The sequence below is a fragment of the Symphalangus syndactylus genome, chromosome 19 (genome assembly GCF_028878055.3).
Source record: "Symphalangus syndactylus isolate Jambi chromosome 19, NHGRI_mSymSyn1-v2.1_pri, whole genome shotgun sequence".
Classification (NCBI taxonomy): domain Eukaryota; kingdom Metazoa; phylum Chordata; class Mammalia; order Primates; family Hylobatidae; genus Symphalangus; species Symphalangus syndactylus.
The window spans coordinates 79,076,153-79,093,667 of record NC_072434.2 but is presented as its reverse complement, the minus strand read 5'-3'; the positions used below and the strand labels follow the sequence as shown (position 1 = coordinate 79,093,667).

The 17,515-nt window shown below is 41.2% G+C and overlaps 1 long non-coding RNA gene across 1 annotated transcript; it reads right to left on the bottom strand.

The window, feature by feature from the left end:
- On the bottom strand, positions 1–17,150 carry LOC129458527 (uncharacterized). The gene is made up of 4 exons (XR_008649647.2): positions 11,093–17,150; positions 8,268–8,448; positions 5,021–5,159; positions 1–1,833 (listed from the first exon to the last, which is right to left on the bottom strand). It is a non-coding gene; the product is annotated as an uncharacterized lncRNA (long non-coding RNA).
- Between the last annotated feature and the right edge of the window lie 365 nt (positions 17,151–17,515).

Sequence of the window (17,515 nt, the reverse complement as noted above, 5' to 3'; positions counted from 1 at the left end):
GTTTTCCTATGAATTTATTTTCAACATTTAATTGAGCATTTCTGGTTTTCAGGCACAGACGGAGGGATGTGGAGGAGAACAAGGCATGACGCTGTCCTGAAAGTGCTCCTAGTCTGGTGGGCACGTCTGTCCTGCCACATCTCCAGGATCTATCTTGAGCTGTTGCACTGCTGCACTTCCTTTGTAGATGACGGCACAGTTCATTATGACTCTTCGGAATATCTCAGCCTTTTCATCCATGTAGTGAGTTTTGCATCAGACATTTACTCTTTAGCAGGGTGGATTAGTTTCTTAGAACTGTCATAACGAATTACCACAAACTGAGTGGCTTAAAGCAACATAAATTTATTCTCATAATTCTGGAGTCTAGAAGTACAAAATCAAGGTGTCGCCAGGGTCAGACTCTTTCTGATGGGTCTAGGGGAGGGTCAGTCCCATGCCCTTCTCTTAGCTTCTGGTGCAGCTCACGGCCCTTGACATTTTTTGGCTTGTAGATGCATCACTCCAATCTCTGTCTCAATTGTCACACCATGTTCTCCTTATGTCTCTTCCTTGCTTCTCATAAGGACACCAGTCATGTTGGTGGAGGCCCACCCTAATTCAGTATCACCTCATCTTTGCTTGATTACATCTACAAGACCATATTTTCAAATAAGGTCACATTCACAGGTACCGTGGTTTGGGTCTTCAACAGAGCTTTCTAGAGGGTACAATTCCACACATAACAGGTGATTCGATTCATCCAAACCCTTTCTCAGCAGAGACAGTAAAAATACTTTCCCCTTCAGCTGCCAGATTGCAGTTTCATATGGCTGTGCTCACAATTAAGCAGAAAGGCCAGGGTTCCTTGAGCTTCAGAGTGGGCCACAGATGGTTAAAACAATGTGGAACGTGTTTTCAGGGGAGAGAGGACAGAGCAGCCTAAAGTGGTCCTTCCAATAAGTGACATTGCATGTGTCCCTCTTGCTTTCATCTTTATGTGTGTATCACACATTATCCTTCATCCTAATGTCTTTTTCTCCTTGTTCCAGTGAAGCGGCAAAGAGAGCAAAAGTGCTGAGCTCCTGCTGTAAGTCAGGTGCCATTCATGCCCCTCAATCCATTTGGACCGCTCACTGTCCATTCTCTGTGACAGAGGTTGCAGCCACTGTCCTGATAGATCCTGTTTTGCTACTCTTAATTGAGTTTGAATGGCCTACCTGGTAGAGCTTTCATTTAGGCAGCAGAGTGCACATCTTGTTTCCATTTCAATCATTTGCATTGGAAGTGCTTTTTCCCCCTAATGAGTACATAGTCATAAAGAATCCAGTTCAGCCTGTCGTGCTGTTGCCACTGGCATCAGCTGGAAGGCTGGCAAGTAATGATCCCACCTGGAAGAGCACAAAGCAGTCAGCCCCTGTGCTCTGTACCGTGTAACTCACCCATACTGCAGCCCTTGTTCATTCCAGCACGGCTCCTTCTTCACATGTGGGGCTGTTTCTGTTTCTATTGATTCTATGTGATGCCTTGCTTGAATGCCTTCAACATCATGAATGGAAAATTGTGATGGGCCTAACCCCTTCACTCCACATTCTCCAGGGAAAGTGTTGGTCTCAACAGGAGCTAAAGTTTTCCTGGGAAAGGAGAGCCATGAGAGAGAAGTTTACCTTTCCCCATAGGTGGTCCCCAGCAGAGAGGCAGGAAGGTTTATGCACAAAACTGTAGGAAGAATGTTGCCTTTCCTTGCCATCAGATTGTGATTTAGCTTCTTGTGGCAAGTGGCACTTCATTGGGTGTTCTAAAGACACATTCATCATAGACCCTGCTCACTGGTAACACAATACCTCATATGAACTGCAAGGACAAGACAAACATATAAAGAATATTTAGGCAACTAAACAAGTATACTAAAAAATCTTTAGATTGTGTATAGGCAAAAGGAAACTGCATTTTCTGGTAAATGAATACAAGTTGTAAGAGTTCCTTTGGGGAGGAATGGCCATCTTTCTTCCAATTACAGAAAATTTTGTAGTGAACTAATTTAAAAAAATCTTTATATCCTAATTCATTTAGTAACAAATTAAGTGTATAGTCAAGATTCTTATTTGAAACTAAGTGAGAGAAATGAAATTCAAATAAGGGCAATATATTTGTTTATGTACCTGAAAATGCTCAGGCTAAACACAGTGGCTCATGCATGTAATTCAGTTACTTTGGGAGACCAAAGTGGGAAGATCACTTGAGGCCAGGAGTTCAAGACCAGCCGGGGCAACATAACATGACCTCATCTCTACAAAAAAAAAAAAAAAAAAAATCGCTGGGCACAGTGGCGCATGCCTGTAGTCCCAGCTACTTGGGAGGCTGAGGCAGGAGAATCGTTTGAGCCTAGGAGTTGAGGCTGCAGTGAGCCATGATTGCACCACTGCACTCTAGGCAACAGAACAAGAACCTGTCTCTAAAAGAAAGAAAAAAAAAAGTTCCAGGGTTGTTCCAGATCCTTGAAAAATATCTTCAGGAATATTCTCCAGGCTTTAGCTTTGCCTTCTTCTCTCTTGACTTCATTCTCAAGCAGGCAATCACTATTTTTTGACAAGATGTCCACCAGAAGCTCCAGGCTAATTTTCTATAGGTTTAACCACCCCAAAAGAGAATTTACCCTTTCCAATACTTCTAGCATAACCCCTGGGGCTGACAGTGTTGGTTCTGATAAGCTCAGCATGTAACACATACTCATTCTTGAACCACCAACATGGTTAAAATTCTCATTGGCCAGACTTGGACCACATGCCCCACCCCTGGGGTTAGGGGTAAGAGTCAACCCCACCAGAAAACAGAGACTGAGAGTCAGGGAGGGGTGGTTCTTTCAAAGAAAACTAGGCTCTTGGTATCACAGGAGGAAGTGGATGTTGATCAAGCCAAAGCCCCAGATGCCCATGACACTATACAAAAAGAATGTACATTGTTCTGAGATGCTGATTAAGAAATACAAATCAACCTCCGCTTTTTAAAGTAATTTTAAAAGAGGTCAACTTGCAGTGTCTTTCATGGAATTTCTGATTACTTTGAGCTAGTAATCAAGTCAACAATAAATTCTTTGTTTCTCTTGCAAACCCACATTGTCTAGGAACATTTCCTGTTAACACCTGTTTTAGAGAATTACACGAGTCTTGAGTCCTTCTTTCAGGAATAAAGGTAACAAACTGACAGATTAAAAAACAAACAAACAAAAGTGGTGGGGTAATTTTTAAATTTTTATGTCATAATTTTCTTCAGCAGGAAATTCTATTTGGCTGAGTGATGTTTGAACAGAGAGCAAATAATGATTTAGATTTTTTTTTCTTTTTTTTCTTTTTTTTGAGACGGAGTCTTGCTCTACTGCCCAGGCTGGAGTGCAGTGGCGTGATCTCGGCTCAATGCAAGCTCCACCTCCCGGGTTCACGCTGTTCTCCTGCCTCAGCCTCCTCAGCAGCTGGGACTACAGGTGCCCGCCACCTCTACTTGTATTTTAAGTAGAGATGGGGTTTCGCTGTGTTAGCCAGGATGGTCTCAATCTCCTGACCTCGTGATCTGCCCACCTTGGCCTCCCAAAGTGCTGGGATTACAGGCGTGAGCCACCACACCCAGCCTAGATTTTTTTAAAAAGATAAAAAGCAATCACTATGTTTAGTATATGCAATGAAAAAAATATGAAAGAAACTCTCTCATGGGCTAGATACTGCCATTTTCTGGGACAGCACTATAATGTCTATCTCCAGTTCTAATTTTCTTTTTCACCTCAAAATTTTAGTATTTGCTGTGACTTATATTTGATTTGTTGGATTCTTAATAACGGCTAAATTTAATTCCACTTTTTCTCTCATTATAATCAGGGCTAGGTTTTTAAAAAGAAATCCACACACTATAAATTCAAAAACCAAGTTGCATTAAAAGTCGTATTTTCGACTGCATGGAGGGTCAGCGCCCCGACCCCTGCGTTAGTCACAGGTCAACTGTATATGTGTACACATGCACATACATCTAGTGTTTATACATATTCAAATGTACATACACGTTTGCTGTATTTTTCATAATGTAACGAGTGCTTCCTATGCAGCAGGCACTGTGTTGTACGGGAGACCATCTTTGCCTCACGGAGCTTACATTTTAGTTGGGGAGATAGTGACGAACCAATGAATAAATACATCAACCAAATGATTAAAGACTGTGATCAGAGCCATGTAGGAAATAAACAGGGTGGTGAGATAGACGAAAGCTGGGAGAGTCCATTGTAGGTGGGAGGTCAGAGAACCACTCTGAAAAGGTAACATCTTCAGTAGGGCCTCATGGAGGTGAATGATCAGTCAATACGGCAGAACAGAAGGCAGGCCAGTGTAATTGGGGTGGGGTCAGTGGGGTAGGCAGGAGACAAATCAAGCAGGGCTTCATAAACCATGGTAGAAATATAAATTCAATTCTAAGGTAAACTGGAAGTCATGAAGGGATTCATAGCCAAGAAGTGGCATAACTTGATTCAAATCTTAAAATGGTCACTTTTGCTCCTATAGGAAGAACGTGTGTCTCTATGAGAAATAAAATAGAAGCTTAAACAAGAGATTCCTGTAATATAAAAGCATTGTGGACGGGGTTAAGGGTCCCAGATGGGCCCAACAGCTCCACATCCATCAAAAAACCTAGTCTTCTCTATCACCCTACCCCATTGTCTTAGAAAATGGTTTCCATTCCCAGAAGTGCAAGATGGCCAGAGCAATTCCTGACATTTTGTCTGAACTATAAAAGAGAAGGAACAAAAGATGACAGAAGTTTTCCTATCCCATCCAAATCAGCTTCCTTGAAGCATCCTGTTTCAAAGTCACACAAAACACTTCTGCTTACATCTCATTGGCCAGAATTTAGTTACATGGTTACACTTAGCAGGGGAGGTGAAGAAACACGGTCTTTCACTTATGATGTCTACGTCAGTAAGATACTTAACAGCTATCAGAACAAGCAACCAAAATACGCTTAATGGCTCAAACATGATACAGGATTACTTCTCACTCACATGAAGTCCAAAATGATATTCTGGATTGGCAGGTGGTTTTCCTCCAAGCAAGGATCTAAGGACCCAGGTTTCTTCTACCTTGTGCCTCTTTCATCTTCAACACTTGTCTTCCAAGATCTTGTTACTTATCTGCATTAAGCTGTGGAAAGATAAAGAGTATAGAGAACCATCGTGGGTTTCCGTAGGCCAGGACTACAGACGTGTGAGTAGAAGGGACACATCACTTCCACTCACTATTGGCCAGAACTCAAACACACAGCTGCATATAACTGCAAGGGAGGCTGAGAAATGGCATCTGGTTGTGCACAAGAAGAAGACCTAGGCTCATGACATGACCAGCCAGCAGCCTCTACCACTGGGGAAATGAGTCCAGCCGAAAACTAGGGTTCTGTTACAAAGAAAGCACCTTGGGAGACAGGTGGCAGTTTGTGTCACAGGAGGCAACAGTGGAAACAGAAGACCAGTTCCACTAAAGAGTTAGCAAGCAAATAAATATTTGCCATCTGCCAGCAATGAGGGGGCACGCTTAGAACCAAAAGATGACATAGTTCTACTGCAGGTTCTGTTTTGCAATGACGCGTCTGCACAAATATCTCAAGGATTTGCTTTCAGCCTACAAAACATTCTCAAAATGAAATTGCTATGATTAGTCAATTTAATTTTTATTTATTATTTCATTTTATTAATATTATAGAAAGCTCTTTAATAGTCTAGAAGTGCTCCATAATCAGATATTAAGGCTTTACAGGTTTGGCCATATAGAGAGAAACATAGTATTAGTGACATAACATTGCTGGAAACTCAACTGAAGAAATTCCTGGTTGTGAGCTTTTACATATAATGTGTTCATTTTGAAATACTACTTTTATGTTCCAAATTTCGGTTTCCATTGATTATTTATTAATTTGTTTTTTTATCTTGAGTTTTATTTAATCTACAAAATATACTACTGCAAGAGAAGGGTACTGGCTGGGGGAGTACCCAATGCTCACAACCATTCTCACTCAAATAATTAATATCTGGTGGACATTTACTATGATGTTCTAGGACAGCTTCGTGGGTCCAGCATAAGTGTAGAGCCTTGAAAGGATAGACCGGCAGGCCTTAAAAATATAAAGGAGAGAAAAAACAAACATAATGACACTAGGAGGAGAATTAGTAGATTTCAACATATGTGAATCAATCAGAAAGTAGAGTTAATTAAGTGGTCAAGAGCACAATATTTGAATTATGTCAGACCTATATTCAAATTCTCATTAAGCCACTTCAAAACTATGTAAAACTGGAGAAGTCACTTAGCCTCTCTGAGCCTCACTTTCCTCATCTGTAAAAAACAGAGGATAATAACAACCACTATGCGAATTTTTTTTTTTTTTTTTTTTTTTTGTAGAGACGAAGTTTTGCCATGTTGCACAAACTGGTCTTGAACTCCTGGACTCAAGCAATCCTCCCACCTTGGCCTCCCAAAGTGCTGGGATTACAGGTGTGTGCCACTGCACCCGGCCCTGATTTTAAAATAAATTAAAATCAAACATTTTCATGAGGCCCTAAAAGTATCTTGGTCCCTACTACACGTAACAGAGAAGACAGTCCTGATCATTACAAGATCGCGTGATAGTGGGAACAATCCAATGTGTAATGTCTTAAAAATTATGTATAGTTGACTTCAGAGAGTGTGTGTATGTGTGTGCATGTAACGGGAAGTCTGCTTCTCTTTCTATGCTATAAGCTAATATTTTAATTGTCCTTGATTCTCATAGGTCAAACCTTTATTCGGCTTCAGTGCAAGATCAAACCAACAGTTATTATACTTCACTGTCTTTAGGAAATCCATTGTTGGCCAGGCGCGATGGCTCACGCCTGTAATCCCAGCTCTTTGGGAGGCTGAGGCGGGTGGATCACAAGGTCAGGAGTTCAAGACCAGCCTGACCAACGTGGTGAAACCTTGTCTCTACTAAAAATACAAAAATTAGCCAGGTGTGGTGACACATGCCTGTAATCCCAGCTACTCAGGAGGCTGAGGCAGGAGAATTGCTTGAACTCGGGAGGTGGAGGTTGCAGTGAACCAAGATTGTAGCATTGCACTCCAGCCTGGGCAAAAGAGCGAGACTCCATCTCAAAAAAGAAAAAAAAAAGAAATCAATTTTATTTTTTATTTTTTAAGAGACAGCATCTTGTTCTGTTGCCCAGGCTAGAGTGCAGAGGTGCCATCATAGTTCACTGCAGCCTTGAACTCTTGGGCTCAAGTGATCCTCCTACCTCGGCCTCCTGAGTAGCTGGGAGTACAGGCATGTGCCACCACACCCATAAAATGCATATTAAAATGTTGGGTTCTGCCACTCAGAGAATATGATTCCCTTGTTAACATGCATCTTATATGCCTCAAGAGGAGTTATTTTTAGGATAATAGTATGTAGTTTTGATGTGCGGTGGGGCCTAATTCCTGTTTCCTGAATAAAGTGAAATTTAGACCTTAAAAATATACCTCCCTCCCAAAATTGGAAACTTGGAACAGGTTAATTTAATTACAAAGCATTTCAGGCTGGATGTGGTGGCTCATGCCTATAATCCCAAAACTTTGGAAGGCTGAGGTGGGTGGATCGCTTGAGCCCAGGAGTTCAAGACCAGCCTGGGCAACATGACAAATTCCTGTCTCTACAAAACATACATAAAATCAGCTAGGTGTGTTGGTGCACACCTGTAGTCCCAGCTACTCGGGGAGGCCGAGGCAGGAGGATCACCTGAGCCTGGGAGGTCGAAGCTGCAGGGAGCCATGACTGCACCACTGCACTCCAGCCTGGGCAACAGAGTGGGATCCTGTCTCAAAAAATATATAAAATAAAATAAAATGAATTTCAAGGCTCAAAAGGAGAAAAAGATGAACTATAAGTGAGAAGATGTTGAAGGTTTGCTTCATCATAGCAGAGATTCCAGGCAGAGCAGCAAGAGCTCAAATATCAAGAAAATGATACAAAGGGACAGAGTTGAGGAACTACTTCAACAACACAGTTCAAGTCAGTTCACAAACATTTACTGAGCATCTACGATGTGCCAAGTACTGACACTTCCAGTGTGGAGTAGGGAGTTGGGGATGTGGGAGGCAGAGAGCAAACACATAAAATAAAAACATAGGGAAAGAAGTTCAGTAGGTACAGGATATTTCTTTAAGAGTCAAAGTGAGAAAAAGATGCCAAGGAGTGATATCCAAAGTGGCAGATGACTCAGAAAGGATTAGAGTGCTAAGAACCTCTTGGAGATGGTCACAGGGAAGTCATTGGCAGCTCTGATGACAGCTACTTCCATGGAGTGGTGGACGTGGAGGACTGCTAAGTAGCAGAGGTTGTTCCTAAGGATCCTGAAGTCTGGCCATGAGCAGCAGCAGCAGAACTGGCTGGTTTTAGAAGTGCCTGCTTTAGCAGAGTCTGGAACTAACGTAACATAAAAGCCAATGTGAATCCAGGGTGTGCCATGGACGATGCACTGTTCCAGGCATTTTGCACATCATTTAATCTCCCCATCAATCTCTGCAGTAAGTACTAACTTTAGACCCATTTTTCACAGATAGGGAAATTGAGACACAGAAGGTTTAAGTCACTTGCCTAGGATCACACAACTGATAAAAGTGGTAGAGCTGGAATAAGACCCCAGGCTCTCTGACTCTAAGCCCTGTGCTTTATCTGCTGGCTGATACTGATACTGAATGGTCTCTGGACATATTTGTAAATCACATACTGACTTGGCAGTCAGTTTTGTTGTTGCTGTTGTTATATCAATTTACAGAGGCAAGAGAAGTTATATCAATTTACAGAGTCACAGAGAAGTGGTGTGTTGACACAGCAGTATAGCAGCAGAAGCAGCGCTGGCACCCGCCACATAGCCTGAGTGACTTTCCCACAGCTTAAACCTTGGAGTAACTGCAGAGAAGTGGGATTTGAAGCTCTGAGCATTGTGTGAAACAGAGCCAGGAAATGCAAAAGAAGTCGACTGAGGTCCCCAGAAAGGGGAAGTGGGGACACCATTCAAAAGAACAAATATCTGGCCAGTCCCTGGCCTAGATCGATCTCAACAGCCCTGGAGCCCCCTAAAAAGAAAAGTTTTTGTTAAGAAGAGGTGACTTTGCTTTCTCTCCCTGAACATTTAGAAAATGCCCGGGTTTCAAAGCCTTTCCTCTTTAGGCCCAGGTAGTTTTAGATTCACAGCACTGGCTTTCGCTCATGGATGCAAAGTGCATTCCGAACAAAAAACATACTGCCTGACATTATGAAAATTAAATATGTGTGTGTGTGTGTGCGCATATATATATATATATAGAGAGAGAGAGAGAGAGAGAGAGACAGAGAGAGAGACAGAGAGCGAGAGAGAGACCATCTTGGTTTTTACTTGAGTACCTAAGGCGAAAAACACAATCCAGGAATAGAGGACCGTCATTTGCTTTTTTAAAAAATCAAAAGTTAATGACATTACTTTATCAGCACGGAGTGTGTGCAATTGACCTGTAGGCGCTTCTCTGTCTGGTAATGAAAATACATGCCTTGCAAATGTGTGTGCAAGGACAAAGAGAAAACGGTGGGGGATAATTGTCATAATGATCGGGTAATAAAGGTAGGCCCTGATTTTTGTGACTACAGTAATTGCTGCTTCTACCGTCACCACAGCTTAAGTAAAATAGTGGTGAAACATCCATCAGAGAAGCCGAAAGGGAGACAGTGTTGTCTGTTGAAGAAAAATAGTGGTGTCTGCAATGGCTACATTACAGATGCCACCGCTGAGGCATCCATGAGAAGAGGTCCACATGCTTGCCTCTCCAAAGCAACTTGTGCGGAGCTTTAACAAGTCTACGTTGATTACATTTAAAAAAATCTAATACTATTTAAGTACATTTGACCTTGAACAACATGAAGGTCAGGGTGCCAACCCCTGTGAATTCGAAAATCTGAGTTTAACTTTGACTCCCCCAAAACTTAACTAATAGCCTACCTGTTGACTAGAAGTCTTACAAATAACATAAACAGTCCATGAATGCAGATTTTGTATGTGTCTTATTATATAATGTATTCTTACAGAAAAAGGAAGCTAGAGAAAAGAAAATGTTATTAAGAAAATTGTAAAGAAGAGGGGCTGGGCACAGTGGCTCAGACCTGTAGTCCCAGCATTTTGGGAGGCTCAGGCGGGCAGATCACTTGAGGTCAGGAGTTTGAGACCAGCCTGGCCAACGTGGTGAAACCCAGTCTCTACTAAAAATACAAAAATTAGCCAGGCGTGGTGGCAGACGCCTATAATCCCAGCTACTCGGGAGGCTGAGGCAGGAGAATTGCTTGAACCTAGGAGGTGGAGGTTGCAGTGAGCTGAGATTGTGCCAGCCTGGGCAACAGAGCAAGACTCTGTCTCAAAAAAAAAGAAAAGAAAATATATTTGCTATTGATTAAGTGGAAGTGGGTCATCATAAAGGTCTTCATTCTCTTTGTCTTCAAGTTAAGTAGGCTGAGGAGGAGGAGGAAGAGCAGGGGTTGGTCTCGTTGTCTAAGGGGTGGCAGAGGCAAGAGAAAATCAATGTATGTACCTGTGCCATTCAAACCTGTGTTGTTCAAAGGTCAACTGTACTTTTCTTTAATCCTGTGGTAAATTACAGACTTTATAAAGGGTCCTTTTGTAATTGTGAATAATCACTTCTTAATTGATTTCTTTCTAAGGAATATATCATTCCATGTAGAATGTTCTTAAAGCTAGTTATACCTGTTCTCAGTAACAGATACAAATGGTCATTGCAATAAGAGATGACTATAATGAAGAGTTAACATGAAAAAATAAAATATTCCTTTCTATTACTTTGGAAATGACATTGGGCAGGGAAGGACCGATATAAAACCTCAAAGCTGTGCATTTTTCTGTACATGTCACCTCCAAATGGCTCCGTAGTCTGAAACTCAGACTGCCTGTTTTTCTCCTTGAGCTCAGTCTGTCACTGTGTGGCTCAAGAATTCTCTGAGTTAATGTGTGGTTCAGAATGGAATTTACCATAGTCATTTTCCCTCCCGACATATCTATTACAAAAAAAAAAAAAAAACTACCTACAGTGATTTACAAACTTTGTTTTCTTTCAGGACAACACAGCAAGCTACCATCTCATGTGCTCCAAGAAGAATTGACTCTTCCCCCCACTTCCCCCATTTCAAGGAGGTGGGGAGGGGGGCGGAGGCACAGAATCCTGGCCTTGGTGATAGGATGTGGTGCGATGCTGTTCTTCTGTATGCACTGTCCCGTGGGGTGCCTGAGGATACAGTGCTGGCTGTGGTCCAGGTAAATTGGAGACAATCCTAGAAGTAAGAACATCCATCATGCTTAGTAAGATCTTAGGTTGTAACGGCTGCTTTGAGCCTTCAGACATTTTTTTTTATAAAGCTCCCGGTCATAAAGCACTCTTTCCGCCTCTGCTGCCATATGTTTTTCCAGCTGGACTTTCACCAGTCTTCCACTCTCCAGAAAGTTCTTACTCATTCAGCCCAAGGGTATCTCATCAGCTTTTCTGAGGACTGCTGGAAATTTCAGCAGGCGTCCTGGCCACACAGAAAATCAAGCTAGCTAAGCTTGTGGATGAAGTTCTCCAGTTATGAGTCTGTGCCCTGAGATACTGTTGCCTGCCTTACTCAATTTAAATTTAGATAAATTTAAATAAACATATATAAATGCAGGAAACTGTATAAGAAAAAAGTCCTTATTAGTATGCATTTCTAGGAATCAGACATCCTCACCAAATCCATCAGCAAAGAAATTGAATAACTTTTTGTCTTTTAAGAATAGTTTTTGTCCAAAGATTGGAATCTACCCACTTTTTTACCCTGATCAGCCAGTGACCTCTGAACCTTGCTTTTCATTGTTCATCTTCTATTCACCTGGGGCACTGAGGATGTTTTTGCTTTTCCAGATGCTGTTTTTACAATTGGTTGACACAATGGCTAGAGTCATGACTCTTGGGTATGCTTCGTAGTTATTTGCCTATGGGACAAGTTTCACTCTTCCAAACTTTTTTTTTTAGAGATTGGGTCTCGCTCTCTTCCCCAGGCTGGAGTGCAGTGGCGTGATCATGGTTCATGGATCACTGTAGCATCAACCTCCTGGGCTCAAGCAATCCGCCTGCCTCAGCCTGCCTAGTAGCTGGGACTACAGGTATGCACTACCACATCTGGTTAATTTTTAGTTCTTTTGTAGAGACCCCAGCCTCCCAAAGTGCTGGGATTGCAGGTGTAAGCCACTCTACCTGGTCTTAATTTTTGTATTTTTTTTTTGTAGAGATGGGGGTCTTGCTATGTTGCCCAGGCTGGTCTCAAACTCCTGGCCTCCAGTGATCCTCCCACCTCAGCCTTCCAGAGTGCTGGGATTATATTACTACTGCACCCAGCCACTCTTCCAAATTCTAACCAAGCAGTTTGTTCTTTGTGATTCAGGCTTAGTTGCTGCCCTGTTGGCCATTTTTCCTTTGGGTGAATTTAGAATTCAGTTCCTCATGCTCAAAAGCCCTAACTGAAAAGGAACTGATGACACATTCTCCATGGTAAACCCTTCTTGGGAAACTCTCACGAGGACTTGGGCACTGTGTATCCAGCTCCTATTTTAGTGATAGATTTATATTTGATTTACAATAGAAATTGAGCCCACATCCAGATTTTAATAGTGCCACCCATTCCTTACTGGTGAGACCATCCTCCTCCTACGGTCCACCCCACCAGCTGACTGCCTCTCCTCCCCACTACAGTTTCCCAGCTGTCTCCTGCCACCCTGCTTCCATTTGCTGTTGTGTATGCTCCAATTTTTTACCTTCACATGACGAAAACTTCGGGGGCAAAAATTATACCTATGATAATGTAAAGAGATCTTAGAACAACTGAGACTAGCAGTAAAAAAATTCAAAATTTTGACATTACTCGTTTGGGGAGACCAGTTAGATTCAGGGATAGCTATGAAATTGTGCTGTCTGAATTGGTAAAGTATTTTTCAAAGTAGATTAACAGGACCCAGTATTATGAGGAAATCACACTGATTTTCACTTTCTTTCTGGCTTGTTGGTTTCCCTAAATGCTTAAATAAGAATATAATTACAATATTTCTAAACGATTGTGCAACTGCTCTGAAGCTTGACTATTTACCTCCCACCACTCAGAAGAATACAAGTGGTATATATCTGGTAAGTTACCCATTAAACGACTGTGACAGATCGTATTTCTGGTTAATTGTTAGTTCCTTATGACCTTAGACTTTGCCTGTGTATTTAATAATACCATCTGCTGTCTAGGGTAGCAATACCACCCTTTTACGTGAGGATTACTGTTCTTACTTCGTAAACAAAAGTGCTCAATCTGAGGTGTTGAAACTGTACCACAGAATTATTTAAATTATACCACCTATGGAAAGCTTAAAGAAAAAAAATTAACTTTCTTCTCTATGGTGGCTTTATTAGCTTCAAGTAAAATATCATAATTTATACACCATAAGAAAAGTATTTTTAAAAGATTTACAAGTTTTATTATTGGTCTGCAAAATGAAATGTTTTAAAAGAACGTTGTCTCTGTTATACTTGTTTTGTTTATCTTCTTCTAGCCGAGTTTCTCATTGTATATGATCTCTGAGCAATTTCTCAATAAAACAGACAATTTTAAAAAATTCTCACAAAATTAAATCGAGACGAGACTTAAAAAAAAATCATCACCCAATATCATGCCTCTCTGTTTTGAAGCACTCTGAGAATCCTACTGGTTCATAAAAAATATTACAACATCTACTAACACATGGTCTATAATAAGGCAAATGTAGACAGGGTTTGAAGTCAGCTACCTTTGGGTCTCACAGATAGTGGCGCCTGTTAAATGAACTCTCAGTGGTCACAGTGAGGTGGGTGGCAGGGGGCAGAGCATTTATGTTTAATTTAACCAGGCCCATGCTGTACAGTATACTAATTTAGTTCAATTCTCCAATCCATGAATCAGAACTTCCTAAAAACAGAAGGGCTCTATGTAGTGGGAGAACTGGCTTGCATCGAAGTTGTATCTCCTGCGTGAGGGGAACTAGCACCTTTCTGAGTCAGGAGGAGGGAACTCCACTCATTTATTCTTTCATTTATTTGTTCCTTAAACCATTGCCAGCCTTCATCCAAAAAGGAGCAGAGGTGAATGAAATTGCTGTTTAATTTTACCAGGGAAATGACAGCTCCCTAATGGTGACAATTTTTTCACAGTAGCGATACTTTTGAGAATCAAGAATGAGCACTGGAGAATAAAGCATTCCAGGTCAATGTGTGTCTGATTTTGAAGCCTCTGACTTTGGCTATAAACTGTGATGAGGCTCACCGAATTGACCGTGATACACCCAGCACTCGCATAATTCCTAACTTTATGCTAAAATATGGACACTTCAGAGTGGTTTGTTTTTATGTGTGTGTGTGTGTGTGTGTGTGTGTGTGTGTGTGTGTGTGTGTGTGTGTGTGTGTTTAAATCACTTGGAACCAAAAAGGTTGGCCTGAATACTCACCACATGAAAATAATCAAGAGGTCATTTGCCAACAGAAAACAACTTCAAAAGTACGGAATGTGGAATTCTGAGCCTAAACCATTTGACAGTATCCCAAAAAGGCATGTCCTGACATGTTTTCAGTCTAAGAGGGTTTCAGCATTCCAGGCTTTTAAAAGAATGTCTCCTATTACAGGAGCTGCCTATCCTTTTCCACACTCTCAATTCAAGGAATCTGGAAGTCTAATTCTGGAACACCCATTTTAAAATATATTGAGTAATCTTTATATGAAAAGTAAAGTATACGGTGGCTCCTTTTCTGGTTTTTGAAGAATAGTTGAAACAAATTCTTCACATAAGACAAACACAGAATTTTTGAAAAACATAGAATTTTTTAAAACTTTATTAAGTTATCCCATAATCAGACCCGTATAAACAAAAGCCATAATGTAACATGAATGTAACATTTCACCATAGTTAACCAAGTCACAACAAATTTCAAAACATCAGAATTCTTTGAATTTACTCTCAGAACATCCTTTATGAATTCAGTATACAGCCTGCAAAGAAGCCACACAGCCATTAAGTAGTAGAATTCTAGGTGAGAATCCAAAAACACCTCAAAGTAAGTTTCCATATCCTGCCGACCTACTCAGCCAAATGCCTGCCTGTGTATGAAACCGTTTTGTTTGTCTGTTTGCTTCTTCAACGGAGGGCCTCTTGAATAATCTGAATAGCCTGTGGATAGTATATTAAGTCTTTGCCCATATATATATGTATGCATATACATATACATGTATATGTGTATATACATATATATTTACACATATACGTGTATATATACGTACACAGATATACATATAAAATTATATATAAACACACATACGCACACATACATATATGAAATAAGGCAGTCTCTTGAGGAAAGAAAAATGCAAATATTTTCCATAAGCCCTGAGACATTGAAGTTGGGTTTATATTAATGCTGATACAGATGCTTTGCCCTGGCTAATTTAAACTAAGTATAGACCGTGGTTTAGATTCTCCTAACCTGGGATTGAGCCCAAACCAAACAGACATGATGTTCTCAGATGATGTGATGCTCTGGTAGCCTCACATCATTTAACCTCTTGACTTTATTTGGATGGCACAATGCCCCCAAATAATAGGCAGGCATTTACTGGTAGTTTTTCCGCATTGTTTTGTAATCCCATGTGGGTCAGAAGAATGTTGGGCTTGGGTTTGTCAAATTCCTGTGTATTCCCATCACCCCCACCCACCACGAGAGGTCAGAACAGAAATGACATCAAGGCCAGCACCGTCTCCTCCACTCAAGAAAAGCTGGCCTAGGGTGTCCAACTGACCTGCCTCAGGTCACATGCCAGGTGAATGAAGAGAAGCTATGGTCCCTCAGTGATCTCCTGCATAGATATTTACATGTATGCAAAAAAGAATTTATGAAGAAAATATAAATAGGAGGTAGCCCACCAGTGGGCTAAAGAAAGAACTGCAGTTTGGGAAACCTGAATTCTAACTGTCGTTTAACTGCACATTTTCTTTGTTTTAAGACAGATTCCTTATTGTCTTGGTGTCTCAGTTCATAAAGTGAACAGACACTGATGTTCTTAACCATTGTTAAGAATAATGAATTGGTCTGATAATGCAAAGATAGATAGATGGATAGGTAGATAGGTAGATAATTGAGAGGTAGGTAGACAGAATAAAAGCAGCCTGACAAATGTTTAAAATCCAGCTACCTGTTAAATGCTAAAGAGAAGAGGCCTCAGGAAGTTCACATGTATGCAGTTCCCAGGCATGTTTCAGAACCAGCTTCCTCACTCAGGAATTTGCTTGAAGGGCTGGGAGTCTTGCCAGGAAGTCCATCAAAGTTCATTTGTATTTGCATTTTAGCTGTCTGTGACAAGCTTTGTAGTAAACACACTATATTTAGGCAGTCACTTTGGGGAATCCATCAGTGGTCTCTTGCTAGGGCTCACATCTAGGCTGCCTACCGCATGTCTGTTTCCTTCTCCCCTGTATGAACTTCAGTTCTGGGTGTGAATCTTAATTTTCCCAGTGGTTTTGCACTCTGCCTCACGAAGAGGCATTACCATGTGGGCACAGAAATGGATGTGCCAATGCATACCGGAATTCACTCCAACTAATAAAGTACAGTCCTCAGTCAGTCTGTTTAACTTTCCTTCCTTCTGTAGGGAGCTCTCTGTGTCTCCTTTACCTACAAAAATGACCACTACTCCTCTCATGCCAAAAAACAAAGTTGGAGAAAGAATTTTATTGTTAAATGTGTAGACCTCTGAGAGATATCATTGGAATCTGCACTGTATACATACAATAATTGTTTCAAATAACAACCTTACTTTATTTTTTGCTGAGCCCGTTAGACTAAAGTAAGTAAGTCACCAGAATAGTGAAACTCCATTGGTAAGGCCAAATTATCCTGCTGAATGGCATTCTTTTGCAAAATATACTTTCATCTTGTCAAGAGAAAGCCTAGTTCATATTGGCTAATTTCTATTTCATAAGAAATACAAAACACGGCCAGGTGCAGTGGCTCACGCCTGTAATCCCAGCACTTTGGGAGGCCGAGGTGGGAGGATCACCTGAGGTCAGGAGTTTGAGACCAGCCTGGTCAACATGGCAAAACCTAGTCTCTACTAAAAATATAAAAATTAGCCGGGTGTGGTGGCACGTGCCTGTTATCCCAGCTATTCAGGAGGCTGAGGCAGGAGAGTCGCTTGAACCTGGGAAGTGGAGGTTGCGGTGGGCTGAGATCGCGCCACTGCACTCTAGCCTGGCCGACAGAGAAAGACTCTGTTTCAAATAATAGTAACAATAGCAATGAAAGTTCATTGGCATAATTTATGAACAACTTGTACCCTTGATATTCTATACAATGTTGTTTCACACTTTTTTCTTTTCAGTACCCTGTAGCCCATTGTATTTATTTGTCTGAGTGCAAAGTAGTCAGGATTGGAC